The 15,965-nt window shown below is 43.2% G+C and overlaps 1 protein-coding gene across 3 annotated transcripts in view; it reads right to left on the bottom strand.

Annotated features, from left to right (window-relative positions):
* Positions 1–15,965, bottom strand: part of tpk1 (thiamin pyrophosphokinase 1) — a 313,195-nt gene that overhangs the window by 215,020 nt on the left and 82,210 nt on the right. The window lies entirely within an intron of this gene.

The raw sequence follows: 15,965 nt of genomic DNA, 5'->3' as shown, positions 1-15,965 counted from the left end.
AGGAAATTAAATAAATTGGGTTGAGTCCATGATTTGGCAAACTAAACAAGGTCTATGGTAGGAATGAACTCAAGAGGTTAAATGACACATTCTTGTCCCAAGCTTTCTTGTATTCTATCAGCATACAAATATATTTCTTTTAATTTAGGTATTTTAGTGAAGTTTTCCAGTTCTTTTAGTCATATTTGCAACCACTTCTAAAGAGGCAATACAATGAAAATCTTCATATAACTGCTGAGTCACTCTGGAAAAGTGATCAGCTTTTCTTTTATTCCCCCAATTACAAAATAGCTCATTGTGAATATATCCCACTGGAGTACTATCCTCGTATTGTTGCTTCATGCTTACCATCACTATTTAGCATACAGGTTGAAAGAGGATACAGCTGTAGCAGAGCTCATTGCTCAGAGACAAATAATTGCAGTACATTTCACTGTCATGCAACTACATAATGCCGATTTTACATAGCCCAACATATGCACATTAAATAAGATTACTTACTCACCAATAATCTGCTCACTGATGCTCAGTTTGGGTTCCGCCAGGACCACTCAGCTCCAGACCTCGTTACAGCCTTGGTCCAAACATGGACAAAAGAGCTGAATTCCAAAGGTGAGGTGAGAGTGACTGTGCTTGACATCAAGGTAGCATTTGACTAAGTAAAATTGAAGTCAATGGAATCAGGGGGAAAATTCTCCAGTGGCTGGAGTCATACCTTGCACAAAGGAAGATTGAAGTGGTTGTGAGAGGCCAATCAATCTCAGCCCCAGGACATCACTGCAGGAGTTCCTCAGGGCTAACCCTAGGCCCAACCATCTTCAGCTGCTTCATCAATGACCTTCCCTCCATCATAAGGTCAGAAGTGGGAATGTTCGCTGATGATTGCAGAGTGTTCAGTTCCATTCGCAACCCTTCAGATAATGAATCAGTCTGTGCTCACATGCAGCAAGACCTGGACAACATCCAGGCTTGGGCTGATAAGTGGAAAGTAACATTCTCACCAGGCAATGACCATCTCCAACAAGAGAGAGTCTAAACACCTCCCCTTGACATTCAACGGCATTACCAATGCCAAATCCCCCACCATCAATATCCTGGGGGTCACCATTGACCAGAAACTTAACTGGACCAGCCATATAAATACTGTGGCTACAAGAGCAGGTCAGAGGCTGGGTATTCTGTCGCAAGTGACTCACCTCCTGACTCCCCAAAGCCTTTCCACCATCAACAAGGCACAAGTCAGGAGTGTGATGGAATAATCTCCACTTTCCTGGATGAGTGCAGCTCGAACAACACTCAAGAAGCTCGACACCTTCCAGGACAAAACAGCCCGCTTGACTGGCACCCCATCCACCACATTAAACATTCACTCCCTTCACCACCGGCGCACCGTGGCTGCAGTGTGTACCATCTACAAGATGCACTGCAGCAACTCACCAAGGCTTCTTCGTCAGCACCTCCCAAACCCGCGACCTCTACCACCTAGAAGGACAAGAGCAGCAGGTACATGGGAACAACACCACCTGCACGTTCCCCTCCAAGTTACACACTATCCCGACTTGGAAATATATCGCCGTTCCTTCATCATCGCTGGGTCAAAATCCTGGAACTCGCTACCTAACAGCACTGTGGGAGAACCTTCACCACATGGAGCGCAGCAGTTCAAGAATACGGCTCACCACCACCTTCTCAAGAGCAATTAGAGATTAATAATAAATGCTGGCCTCGCCAGTGACGCCCACATCCCATGATTGAATTAAAAAAATGGCTGATATATTCTATATAGAGCTGGCCGAAGATACCACCACGTAATCTGTTACAAAGGCAATCATGAGGTCACATGATACAGGGTCTTGTGAAGTGACTAAAAGTATGAATACAGTTACCCTTTTGTTTTAATGCTTTGGATTATTAATGGGGATCATTGGAATTGAGCTGAAGCATGCACTCAACTGAATCAGGTGACTTAATTACAGTTGAAATATTCTTTTAATTAGCCAATTCAATAAATTGTTCAATGCAATTGTTCTTTTGGGGGTCTGAACAAGAAAACAAATAAGGTTGGTGACATATTTAAAGCGCATGTAAATAGAGATTCCAGATGTGCACATTCTAAACAACAAAAAATCTGACGTTGCTTTGCATTCACAAAAAGAACTAGAAAGATGAGTAATATTCCTTAAAGTCTCCCTGCAAAGTGTTGATGATAATTAATTTGAGAACGCTCAATCAGCAGTTGAAATGGGATAGGAAGACAAGAACATATGGACTTGCAAAATCGCCATAAATATCATTTTACGTTTTCTAAACGCAAGGGAATACAAGCCAAGGAACACCATCACATTTATCAAGCATGATCTTCCTTTCTTAAATCTGTGATGGCTGCTTCAAATGATTTTCTCTTCATCAAACTATTTAATAATTTCATCTTTAAAGATTCCAAAATTTTCTTGACCAATGATGTTAAACTAACTGGCTTGTAATAACCCACGTAAGCTCTTTCTCCCTTTTTGAAAATGGGTATTATATTGGCCACTCGCCAGTCCTCCAGGACATTTCCATTCTCAACAGAATCCTGAAATATAATTTTTAAGGCCTCCAGTATTTCTTTCCCCATTTCCCTCAGGATCTTTGGATTTGTCAGGTTCAACCACTTTGTCCTCCCTTAGCTTAGCTAACTTATCTAATACTTTACTATTATACATTATATGTCGCATCTTTGCTTTTAACCAATTAAGAATTTAACTCCACCCAAAAATCCTTCCCTTTTGTAAACACAGAAGCAAAGTATTGGTATACAGTATATGAGTATTTTGAGACATGACATGTGGTAAGTGTAGCAGGCTTGAATGGAAAAAAGGTGACTTTCGACCAATGGTTCCAAAAGCTCTCCACCGCTGCGGTTTCCCTCGTGCCATTTCTGGGTCTGTTGCAGATTACTTGATAGAGATTGATTGTTATGCTTAGTCAACAACTCCATTATCATTGTATCATTAGGGATGGGCAATAAATGTCGGCCTTGTCAGCAAATCCCACATCCCACGAACGAATAAAAAAAAAATCATACCACTACCAGAAGAGTAGAAGGCAAACTATATAGACATTGGTCTTTTATCGTCTAGCAATTCCTACGTTCAAAGTACTTGTTAAGTATCCTGTTTATCCTCTACTAACTCACTATCCTCTCCTCACAGAGGTCCCACCTCGCAATTAACAATTCTTTTTTTGCTGATATATTTGTAGAATATTTTACAGTTCTTTTTAATTTCTTTTTAGATCCTCTCCTCATACTCCCTCCATATTTCCCTGATCAACTTCTTTACCTCTTTTCTTATTTTCTGGCAATCTTGCTTATTTTTAATCATAATATGGGCCCCGCATGCCCGCTTCCTCAATTTTAGCTTGGTTTCTAACCTCGATTTATCCACGGCATTCTGAAACTTGAAGTTTCTTTTCTTCAAAAAAATGGGTTTTCTTTATTCTGCATCTTTGCAATCCCATTTTTAAACATATCCCATTGTTGATCTACTTTGTTGATTCTATGTGCCAAGTACTCTTTGCACCTCACCTCAGCTAGCCCATTCATTTTATTAAATCTGCCCTATTTCAATCTGATGCCCTTATTTTTGTACAAACTTTTTCCCTTTCTATTTGGACCTTAAACCTTATTATGGTTACTAGTGCCGAGGTGCTAGCCCATTTTCATCTACTTGATCTATTTTGTTACTCGTAACTAGATCTAGCAATGCCTGTCCCCTTGTAGGCATATAAACAAAAAAACTACCGAGAAGTCAGAGATTGAACCTGGAGCCTCACACTATGGGAATTCCAATGTAAAAATGCTCACATTTACCTGTCAGGATTCTATATTACACCTATAGGTGACACTCTAATAGGATTGCCAATGCTAATCTAATGACTAGTAACACCACCACATGATGCTTTATTATTGTTCCCCCACAACTCATTCAAAATATTGTCTGCTTTTTTCCCTCAGCAACTGAAATTTCTAATATCCAAAATAAGGTTTTAAATAAAATAGAAAATATGTATTTCAATTTTATCCATTAATTTGTCATGTTTTTTAACACCTTCATTAAACTTTTTACTGGAGCTAGGACTTGATAATTTTCCCCAGAGCTGTAACTGTTAGCTGAATACAGACTGCAGTCTGAATATGTCCATTTCCCAGGATGCTGCAGTACCATTTTGTCAGCTGAACTGCTAGAATATTTTTCTTTAGCTTCAGTCTGAAACTAGAAGGCTAATTTCAGAAGATTTATTTGGGTAAAGTTTATATTGAAGAATAATATATGTGGCATGAAGCCATGAGTACCTGTGATACTGTTGCTGGCTTCTACATTAGAAGTGTAAAGAAACAGCATAATTGTATATTCATGATGCATTTGCTATCAAACACAAAAAAAAATCTACATGAAGATTTAACTTTTAACTTTAGCTGCACATTAACAAATTTACAGTTAGAATAGTAGCATCTGGGTGCCAGTATAAATATACAAAAAACTTGTTCATCAACTGACAATGGGCATTGCTGCAGGCAATTTGCCAGTGTAATTAATAATTTGCTGTGTAGAAAGAAAGTTGGCCGTACAGCTTTTAAGATTTTGATTTTAGTTAATTTGTTGTTTCTTGTTAAAATTTTACTCAAATATTTTGAACATTCAAATCCTCTAACATAATTTTGCAATAAACGCATTCATCAGTAAAATTTGGCCCCAAGTCAGAAACTCTCACTATCTCCCAGTTGTTGGCAGATTTCAGAGAACTACACTTCTGCATACCTGCAAAAGCTTTATGAATAGGGTCACTCCACTAAAATGAAACAATGCATTCATTGTGTTCAGTATCTTGAAGGCCAAACTAAATTATATGTATTTATGGATGACGACTGTCAATCTCCTGCTTAAATGCCAACTCCATACAGTGAAACTCAGAGCTGATCATATAATTATAAATATGTGCAGAAATTTAATATACAAGCAGTTATTCTACTAGCACTGCATGCAAAGGAGGAGATTGGTGCCTTTTTAAAAAAAATTGATTGTTTTTCCGAGGCCCTGGAAAAGGGAGAGTACACATCCTGTAGCCTAAACTGGGAGAGCCGAGGGTTTGATCCTGAAGCAAGGAGAGGGTGGAGCCCAGCTGCTGTACGCAGCATAGGCTTACAAGGAAAGAAGCTAAAGTGCAGCTATCATGGCGATTATGCGAGGGAGGGAACAGAAGTGGAGTTGGAGCACAGATAGACCCATGAGTGGCGCATTAGAAGGTACATGGGCAGCATAGAGTAGGGCAAAGCTTCTGACAGTTAGTCTAAGGCTCGTGGAGGGCCAGACATCTCTATCAGTATATGCTGATGAAGGATTATACCTGAAGCGTTAACTTGTGAGTTTTCTCCACAGATGCTGTGCCTGACTTGCTGAGTGTTTTCAGCATTTTATGTTTTTGTTTCAGATTTCCAACATCATCAGTATTTTGTTTTTGTTCTACCAGCTCACATTCTAACAAAAAACATTCTCCCAATGCAACCAAGTTTCTCTCCCACCCTGCTTTTAACCCTAAAAAGGAATATTCCTTTCACAGGACAACTTGTATCCCTCCTGCCACAACCAGGATGATATATTGTCAGGCCTCTCAACATCCTGGACTGCAAAAATCACTAACAACAAAAACTTGCATATATACAGAGCTTTTAACATAGAAAAACATCCCACAGTGCCTAACAGTGGCATAATCAGAATTAATTGGAGACTGAAGCCAAGGAGATATTAGGAGGGGTGACCAAAAGCTAGGTCAAAAAGGTTTTAAGGAGTGGCTTAAATAGAGGGAGTGAGGTGGTGAGGCGAAGGGTTTAGAGAGGGAATTCCAGAGCATGAAGCCAGCCTGATAAAGGCACAATCGCCAAAGCTGGGAAGCCAGAATCAGAGAAACAGAGAATTTGGGAGGCGAGGGGTGTTGTAGGGCTGGAGGATGTTAGAGATGAAGAGGGCAAAGGCCATGAAGGGAATTAAATATGAGGATATGAATATTAAATTTATAGAGTTGAAAGTCTCTACTTCAGTGGCAGGTTGGATGAGGCAAAGACGAATGATGTTATGGAGGTGCAAGTAGCGGTCTTTGTGATGGAGATGACCTGGGGTCGGAAATTCAGCTCAGAGCCGAATAGGAGGCCGGTCTGGTTCAGCGTAAAACAATGGCGGAGGTGCAGGATGGAATCAGTGACGAGTATATAGCATATGTGGCGAGAGCTGAAGACGATGGTTTCAGTCTTCCCAATGTTTAACTGGAGGAAATTGCAGCTCATCCAGACTAGATATCGGACAAGCAGTCTGACAACAAAGATACAGTGGAGTAGAGATAAAGCTGGGTGCTGTCAGCATACATGTGGAACCTGACCCCCATATCTGCAGATGATGTTTCCAAAGGACAGCGTGCAGATGAGGAAGAAGTGAGGGCAATCCCAATGAGCTGGACAACAGAGGTAAGGCATTGGGTGATGATGGGGTAGTTGACCATCTCACAAAGGCACAGAGGTCGACAACTTCTGCCCAGCAAATGTAAAAATTTAATGTGAAATTTATTGGCCAGCATGTCATGGACTGAATTCCCAGGAGCCACTGCACTTTCTTGAGCAGAGGAACCACATGGCGCTCACTCTTTCTCTCTTTTCCCTGCCTAAGAATGCATAGGAATCAGTCCGCTGGAATTTGTTCTTCAGCCTTTCATTCCTGACATTCAGGACTACAATTTCCAGGAGCATCCACCAATACAACTGTGGCCTGCTTCCTCCCAACGTCTCCGGGCTTTATCATTGGTCCACATCATCCAATCTCTGGGCTTTTTCTATTGTGCACTCCCCCTCGCCACAGCAATGTGAATGCTGCAGAAATAATGTGGAGATGCCGGTGATGGACTGGGGTTGACAATTGTAAACAATTTTACAACACCAAGTTATAGTCCAGCAATTTTATTTTAAATTCACAAGCTTTCGGAGATTTTCTCCTTCCTCAGGCAAATGTTTCAAGATCTCCTTGAAGCCTACGCATTTATACATATTGAACAATAATACATGGTGTTTACAGACTGCCCCTGCAACTGCCCGTTGCCAAGGCAATCACCGTGTTCAGACAGAGAGGTGTTCGGAGGTTCTGCAGGTAACACCTCTCTGTCTGAACACGGTGATTGCCTTGGCAACGGGCAGTTGCAGGGGCAGTCTGTAAACACCATGTATTATTGTTCAATATGTATAAATGCGTAGGCTTCAAGGAGATCTTGAAACATTTGCCTGAGGAAGGAGAAAATCTCCGAAAGCTTGTGAATTTAAAATAAAATTGCTGGACTATAACTTGGTGTTGTAAAATTGTTTACAGCTGCAGAAATAGTGGAGTAAAGTTTTGCCGAAATAAAACAGGAGAGGTTAAACGGGGGCGTAAGAAAGGGAAGAGGAGAAGTGAAAGAAACGAGAGAAAAAGAAATTAAGGAACAGATAGAGGAGAGGATATGATAAATGAAAGAAAAGAATGCAGAGAAATATGTATATACTCAAAAATCCTTCTCCGATGAACAAACTTGTAACTTTATTCCACCCAACGAATGAAATGAAGAGCGATAAAGATACTGATACTGATCAGGAGAGCACAAGAGCAACAGAAAAACACACACACAAACCTCATGTTGAGCGAAGGGAAGGAGAGAAAGAGAGACCGAAACAAACATCAACTCTTATTGATGTGGGCAGGGTGCAGTAAAATAGAGAGAGAAAAATACATGCGTGGGTGGGTGGGCTGTCTGGCACTGCTGGGAGCAGGAGGGATAGTTGCTATCATAGATTACGAAGCCTGTGTTTGTAACACTGCATCATCCGACTCAGCACAAACAATGCATTGAGACATCCACTAGTTTTCTAGAAACACTGATTTTCATTGCTATTCCACAAAAGGGAAATCTATATCTGGCATTTATATCTGGCTAATTTCTTGTGAATTAATGGAAATCGTCAAAATCTGCTCAACCTTTTTCACTATTCAAGGTGAGAAAACAGTTTCCAGAGGTACCATCCACTAAACATTAAATGCTTTTCTTGTTCTACTTCTAAAACTAAAGCACACTTCTGCAGAAATGTCTTCCTTTAAAGGAACAGCTAACGGTCCAGTGGTCATAGAAACATAGAAACAAGAGTAGGCCATTCAGTCCCTCGAGCTTGTTGATGATTGCAGTGTTCAGCTCCATTCGCAATTCCTCAGATAATGAAGCAGTCCATGCCCACATGCAGCGAGATCTGGACAACAAGGGTACGGTAGCATAGTGGTTATGTTACTGGACTAATAATCCAGAGTCATGAGTTCAAATCCCGCCACGGCAGCTGGGGAATTTAAAATCAATTAAATAAAATCTGAAATATTAAAAAAAACTATCAGTAGTTTTGTCGTAAGAACCCATCTGGTTCACTAATGTCCTTTAGGGAAAGAAACACAGCAATGTGGTTGATTCTTAATCACCCTCTGAAATGGCCTAGCAAGCCACTCGGAATCTCGCGACAGAAAGTCACAATAAGAATAAAACCGGACGGACCACCCGGCATTGGACAACTAGGCACCGGATATGACAAAGACAAACCAAGCCCAGTAGACCCTGCAAAGTCCTCCTCACTAACATCTGGGAACATCCCCATCCTCAATGATGGCAGAGTCCAGCACGAGTGCAAATGATAAGGCTGAAGCGTTTGCAACTATCTTCAGCAAGTGCCGAGTGGATGATCCATCTCGGCCTCGTCCCAATATCCTCACCTTCACAGAAGTCAGTCTTCAGCCAATTCGACTCACTCCATGCGTTATCAAGAAACGGCTGAATGTACTGTATACATCAAAGGTTATGGGCCCCAACAACATCCCGGCTGTAGTGCTGAAGACTTGTGCTCCAGAACTAGCCACACCTCTAGCCAAACTGTTCCAGTACAGCGACAACACTGGCATCTACCTGACAACGTGGAAAATTGCCCAGGTATGTCATGTCTACAAAAACCAAGACAAATCCAATCCGGCCAATGACCGCTCTATCAGTCTATTCTCAATCATCAGCAAAGTGATGGAAGATGTCTTCGACAGTGCTATCAAGCGGCACTTACTCACCAATAACCTGCTCACCGATGCTCAGTTTGGGTTCCGCCAGGACCACTCGGCTCCAGACCTCATTACAGCCTTGGTCCAAACATGGACAAAAAGAGCTGAATTCCAGAGATGAGGTGAGAGTGACTGCCCTTGACATCAAGGCAGCATTTGACCGATTGTGGCACCAAGGAGCCCTAGTAATATTGAAGTCAATGGGAATCAGGGGGAAAACTCTCCAGTGGCTAGAGTCAGACCGAGCACAAAGGAGGATGGTAATGGTTGTTGGAGGCCAATCATCTCAGCCCCAGGACATTGCTGCAGGAGTTCCTCAGGGCAGTGCCCTAGGCCCAACCATCTTCAGCTGCTTCATCAATGACCTTCCCTCCATCATAAGGTCAGAAATGGGGATGTTCGCTGATGATTGCACAGTATTCAGTTCCATTCGCAACCCCTCAGGTAATGAAGCAGTCTGTGCCCGCATGCAGCGAGACCTGGACAACATCCAGGCTTGGGCTCATAAGTGGCAAGTAACATTCACGCCAGACAAGTGCCAGGCAATGACCATCTCCAACAAGAGAAAGTCTAACCACCTCCCCTTGACATTCAATGGCATTACCATCACATCCTGGGGGTTACCATCGACCAGAAACCTAACTGGATCGGCCACATAAATACTGTGGCTACAAGAGCAGGTCAGAGGCTGGGTATTCTGCGGCGAGTGACTCACCTCCTGACTCCCCAAAACTTTTCCACCATCTACAAGACAATTCAGGAGTGTGATGGAATACTCTCCACTTGCCTGGATGAGTGCAGCTCCAACAACACTCAAGAAGTTCGACACCATCCAGGACAAAGCAGCCCGCTTGATTGGCACCCCATCCACCACCCTAAACATTCACTCCCTTCACCACCGGCGCACTGTGGCTGCAGTGTGTACCATCCACAGGATGCACTGCAGCAACTCGCCAAGACTTCTTCAACAGCACCTCTCAAACCCACGACCTCCACCACCTAGAAGGACAAGGGCAGCAGGCACATGGGAACAGCACCACCTGCATGTTCCCCTCCAGGTCACACACCATCCCGACTTGGAAATATATCGCCCGTTCCTTCATTGTCGCTCGGTCAAAATCCTGGAACTCCCTTCCTAACAGCACTGTGGGAGAACCGTCACCTCAAGGATTGCAACGATTCAAGAAGGTGGCTCACCACCACCTTCGCAAGGGCAATTAGGGATGGGCAATAAATGCTGGCCTTGCCAGCGACGCCCACATCCCATGGACGAATAAAAAACATCCAGGCCTGGGCTGATAAGTGGCAAGCAACAGTCGTGCCACACAAGTGCTGGGCGATGGCTATCTCCAACCAGGGAAAGTCTAAACACCGCCCCTTGGCACTCAATGGCATTACCATCAGCGAATCCCCCATCATTAACATCCTGGGCATCGCCATTGACCAGAAACTCAACCAGATCAACCACATAAATGCCATGGCTACTAGAGCAGGTCAGGACAAGGATAAGGAAAGCAAGTGCATGGAAACACCATCACCTCCAAGTTACACACCACCCTGACTTGGACATATATATCACTCTTCCTTCATGGTCGCTGGGTCAAAATCCTGCCTCTCCCCACTTAACAGCACTGCAGGAGCACCATCATATGGACTGCAGAGGTTCAAGAAAGAGGCTCACCGCCACCTTCCGAAGAGCAATTAGGGATCGGCTTCCCAGCAATGCCGACATCCTGAGAATGAATATTTTAAAAAATCCTATAAATCCGTTTATCATTTTGAACACCTCAATTCAGTCACCCCTCAATCTTCTAAACTCAAGAGAATACAACCCAGTTTAACCCTTAAAATTATTCTCGTGAACCTGCACTGTACCAAGACCCACACATCTTTTTGGTGCCCAAATCTGAATGCAGTACTCCAAATGGAGTCTAACCAAGGCTCTGTACAACTGAACGATCACTTCATCACTTTTGAATGCCAATCCCCTTGAGATAAAGACCAACATTTCAAGAGCCTTTTTGATTACTTTTTGTGGCTGTGCACTAGCTTTAAGCAATTTGTGTGCATGGACACCTAAATCCCTTTGCTCCTCCAGTTTCTAGTCTCTCACTATTAAGAATATATTCCAATTTCTCTTTCTCAGATCTAAAGTGGATGACCTCACACTTCCTCACATTGAACTCCATCTGCCCACTCAGTCTGTTCGCATTATTTTGCTGCAGTGCGGTCCCTGGCCACAAATTCACTCTGCTGGGCCGTAGTCCATTTCTCCGCTGCTTTTGAATCTTATAGTGACCTCCAACTTTGCCACCTTTTTTTCTGCCCAATGATCGATTCTGCACACCTCCTGGCTCTTCATTCCCATGGAAATACATCCAGCAATGCATCCTCCAATACTCTACCCTTCAAATAACTTATGGGCTCAATCGCCTTCCACACCTGTCTCTGAATCTGGACATCAGTTCATCAATGCTCCATATTAACTCCACCCTATCTACATCAACTTTATCCCACCATGGGACCTCTGACTTTAACTTTGGGCTCCATCCTATTGTCTCCTGTCTATTCCCCGTTTACTATCAGGACATAGCTATCCTAATCTTGCTCCGTAACTTGAGTTTCCCTGTGTCCATTCACATGCACGTTTTGGCTGCCCGGACCCGAACCAATCACTTCTATTTCCCCATTTTTCTTCTTTTCTCTTAACCTCACCTAGTCCCCTCTCTCCTGTCGTCATGCCTTCTTTTATTTCTTCCCTCGCAGATACTCTGCACCCCCCCACCCCGCAAATCCCTACCCCAACCCTTCAGCACTCCTCGACCTTCCTACTCTCCTGCTGCCGTCCCAAGGTTGACTCCCTCTTAGATAAGCCTACAGCTTCCCTGGGTGCCTCTCTCGGCATCCTCTGAAGGGACCATTAAGGCACTTGTCACTGCCTCCTTACGAGCAGCAGCCCTAACTGCCCCAACCTACTCTCTCACCGACCTTCCCACCCAGCACACCCTCTGGGGGCTAATCTTGCTAATCTCCTTCCCGTCCCACTCACCTCTCCCAGAGTTGACCCTGTGGATTCTGCCAGGGGATCAGCTATCATCGCCCCTCTCCACATCTCCCTCCAGAATGTCCATTCACTTGTGAACATGGCCTTTGCCATCCATGAGCTTATTGTGGACGATTGTATCGACATCATGGCCGTGACGGAAACCTGGCTTACGGGTGATGACACCGTAACCCCTCAAAGAAGCCTCCCCGCCTGGCTACATATTCTACCACTTGCCCCGCCCAGATTGCCGTGGTGGCGGTGTGGCTCTTATCATCAAATCACACCTTGGTCTATTCCCCGACACCTCTGGCACCTTCTACTCCTTTGACCATCTCGCCTTGTTCCATCCTTCTCACCTGTCCTTCAACATACTCATTCTCTACTGCCCACCGCCTACTTCCATCTCGGCAACATCACCCGTCTCCACTCCTGCCTCAGCTCATCTGCTGCTGAGACCCTCATCCATGTTTTTGTTACCTCTAGACTTGATTATTCCAATGCTCTCCTGGAAGGCCTCCCATCTTCCACCCTCCATAAACTTGAGCTCATCCAAAGCTCTGCTGCCCGTATCCTAATCAAAAACCTTTCACCCATCACCCCTGTGCTCGCTGGCCTACACCGCGCTCCCTGTCCAGTAACGCCTCAATTTTAAAATTCTCATCCTTGTTTTCAAAACCCTCCATTACCCTCGCCCCTCACTATCTGTGTAACCTCCTCCAGCCCTACAATTCACCGAGATCTCTGGCTCCTCCAATTCTTGCCTCTTACACATCCTTGATTTTAATCACTCTACTATTAGCGGCCGTGCCTTCAGCTGCCTAGGCTCTAAGCTCTGGAATTCCCTACCTAAACCTCTCCGCCTCTCTATCCTCCTTTAAGACGCTCCTTAAAACCTACCTCTTTGCCCAAGCTTTTCGTCACCTGTCCTAATATCTCCTTATGTAGCTCGATGTCAAACTTTGTTTGATAATTGCTCCTGTGACGTGTCTTGGATGTTTTTCTACTTTAAAGGCACTATATAAATGCAAGTTGTTGTAGTTGTTGTTGTCTCTGTCCCTTTTTGTGCTTCATAACAGTGTAATTTGCAAACTTGGATATACAACTCTCTATTCCTTCATCCAAGTTATTAATATACATGGTGAAAAGCTGAGACCCCAGTAGAGATCCCTGGGGAACACCATTTGTCACATCCTGCCAATCAGAGGATAAATCCTTTAGCCCTACTCTCTCCTACGTCCAATCCATATCACAAGGTTCCCTCCCATTTCATGTACTCTCATTTTTGCTAATAATCTCTTGGACTAACAAAAATGTACTGTACAAGAATCAGTTGCATTCTTCCTCCATAATTTTTACCTTTTCACCCAACAGGTACCCATATTAAATGTCTCCAGTGTATGTCCAGTAAACTGTATTGCCAGCAAAATTTCTCATTACTTGCAATAAGCAAGTTAAGCTGCCCACCACAGCCATCACTGTGTCCTGCTGCCATGATTCCTTCCTCAGAGAACTTTCTGTCCTGCAAACCTCAGTCCATAAGTAGCGTGCAGTAGCAGATGGAGGGGAAGAGAAGAAGTGTGATAGGAGCATGAGTAGGCCATTTAGCCCCTTGAGCTTGTTCCGCCATTCAATGAGATCATGGCTGATCTGTGACCTAACTCCATATTATGGCCTCCATGGCCTTAGCCCCATATCCCTTAATACCTTTAGTTAACAAAAATCTATCAATCTCAGATTTAAAATTAACAACTGAGCTAGCATCAACTGCCGTTTGCAGAAGAGAGTTCCAAACTTCTACCCCCTTTGCGTGTAAAAGTGTTTCCTAACTTCACTCCTGAAAGTCCTGGCTCTAATTTTTAGGCCATGTCCCCTAGTCCTAGAATCCCCAACCAGCAGAAATAGTTTCTCTCTATCTGCCCTGTCAGCTCTCCTTAATATCTTGAAAACTTTGATCAAATCACCCCTTATCCTTCTAAATTCCAGGGAATACAACCCTAGTTTGTGTAATCTCTCCTCGTAATTTAAGCCTTGGAGTCCAGAGTTCATTCTAATAAATCTACACTGCACTCTCTCCAAGGCCAATATATCCTTCCTAAGGTGCGGTGCCCAGAATTGAACACAGTACTCCAGGTATGGTCTAACCAGGGCTTTGTATAGCTGTAGCATAACTTCCACCCCCTTGTATTCTAGTCCTCTCGATGTAAAGGCCAGCATTCCATTAGCCGTTTTGATTATTTTCTGTACCTGTTCATGACATTTTAATGATCTATGTAAATGGACTCATAAGTCTCTTTGGACCTCTACTGTTTCAAGCTTTCCACCATTTAGAAAGTAATTTGATCTATCCTTTTTAGGTCGAAAGTGGATGACCTCACACTTGTCTATATTGCAATCCATTTGCCACAGTCTTGCCCATTCACTTAATCTATTAATATCTCTCTGTAATTTTATGCTTCCTTCTACACTGCTTTACAAAGCTGCCTATCTTCGTGTCATTGGCAAACTTGGATATGTGGCTCTCTATCTGTCATCTGAGTCGTTAATAAATACAGTGAATAGCTGAGGCCCAACACAGATCCCTGTGGGACACCACTAGTCACACACCCTGCCAATTTGAGGACCTGCACGTTACTCTGTCTCCAGCCGCTCAGCCAATTTCCTAACCAGGTCGATAATTTGCCCTCAATTCCATGAGCTTCAACTTTAGCTAACAGTCTGTTATGAGGGGCTTCATTATATGCCTTCTGGAAGTCCTTATGAACAACATCCGTAGACATTGCCCTGTCCACTACTTCAGTTACCTCTTCAAAAAATTCAATCCATGCTGGCTCTCTCTGATCAGCTGAAATTTTTCAAGGTGTTCAATCACTCTGTCCTTAATTATAAACTCTAGTAATTTCCCAACAACAAATGTTAGGCTAAATGGCCTATAATTCCCTGGTTTCCCTCTCTCACCTTTTTTAAATAGCAGAGTGACATGTGCAATTTTCCAATCTAAAGGAATGGTTCCTGAAGCAAGAGAACTTTGGAAGATTATAGTTCGGGGCATCTGAAATGTTCTCATCTACTTCTTTTAAAACCCTGGGACGGAAACCATCTGGTCCTGGGGATTTGTCACTCTTCAGTGCCATTATTTTCTTCAATACTGTTAATTTGCTTACGTTAATTATGGTGAGTCCCTGTCCCTGATACAAAATTAGTTTCCTTGGGGTATCCGGCATGCTGTAAATACTGACAAGACAGTAATTATTTAACGTGTCCACCATTTCCTTATTTTCATTTACAATATCATCATTATCAGTTTTTAAGGGGCCCACATTGCTCTTGACCACTCTCTTTTTCTTAATATAATTGTAAAAAATTGTGTTGATTTTGGTATCCCTTGCAAGTTTCTTTACATACTCCCTTTTTGTAGCTGTTACTACCTGTGTCAATGATAATTCCAGTTTTCCATCCCAATCCGAAGAAAGGCAGAATGTTCCATCTTAGCCAAAATTGGATATGACCATCTACTGACAGCGCCCAGGGTTGAAACTCAAAGGTGGGATTCAAATTAAGGCTATTAAATAGTTAAATATTTGAGCAAGAATAGTGATATTCGGCTAAAATGCCCCGAATGTGTGTTATATTTTGGAGTCTTTACTCTAGATACTTCTCTTGGGCTCAGACCACCCCTGTAGGCAAGCCCTCACTCCCTATAACCTGGTGTATGCCATTCCCTGCTCAATATATAGGTAATTTGTAGCAAGTCCACCAAATAGATAATCCTCCTTCAAAAGCAA

This window comes from Heptranchias perlo, chromosome 2 (genome assembly GCF_035084215.1).
Source record: "Heptranchias perlo isolate sHepPer1 chromosome 2, sHepPer1.hap1, whole genome shotgun sequence".
NCBI classification, from domain to species: domain Eukaryota; kingdom Metazoa; phylum Chordata; class Chondrichthyes; order Hexanchiformes; family Hexanchidae; genus Heptranchias; species Heptranchias perlo.
Note: the sequence above shows the minus strand (reverse complement) of the source record. Positions and strands in the feature narration are given on the sequence as shown.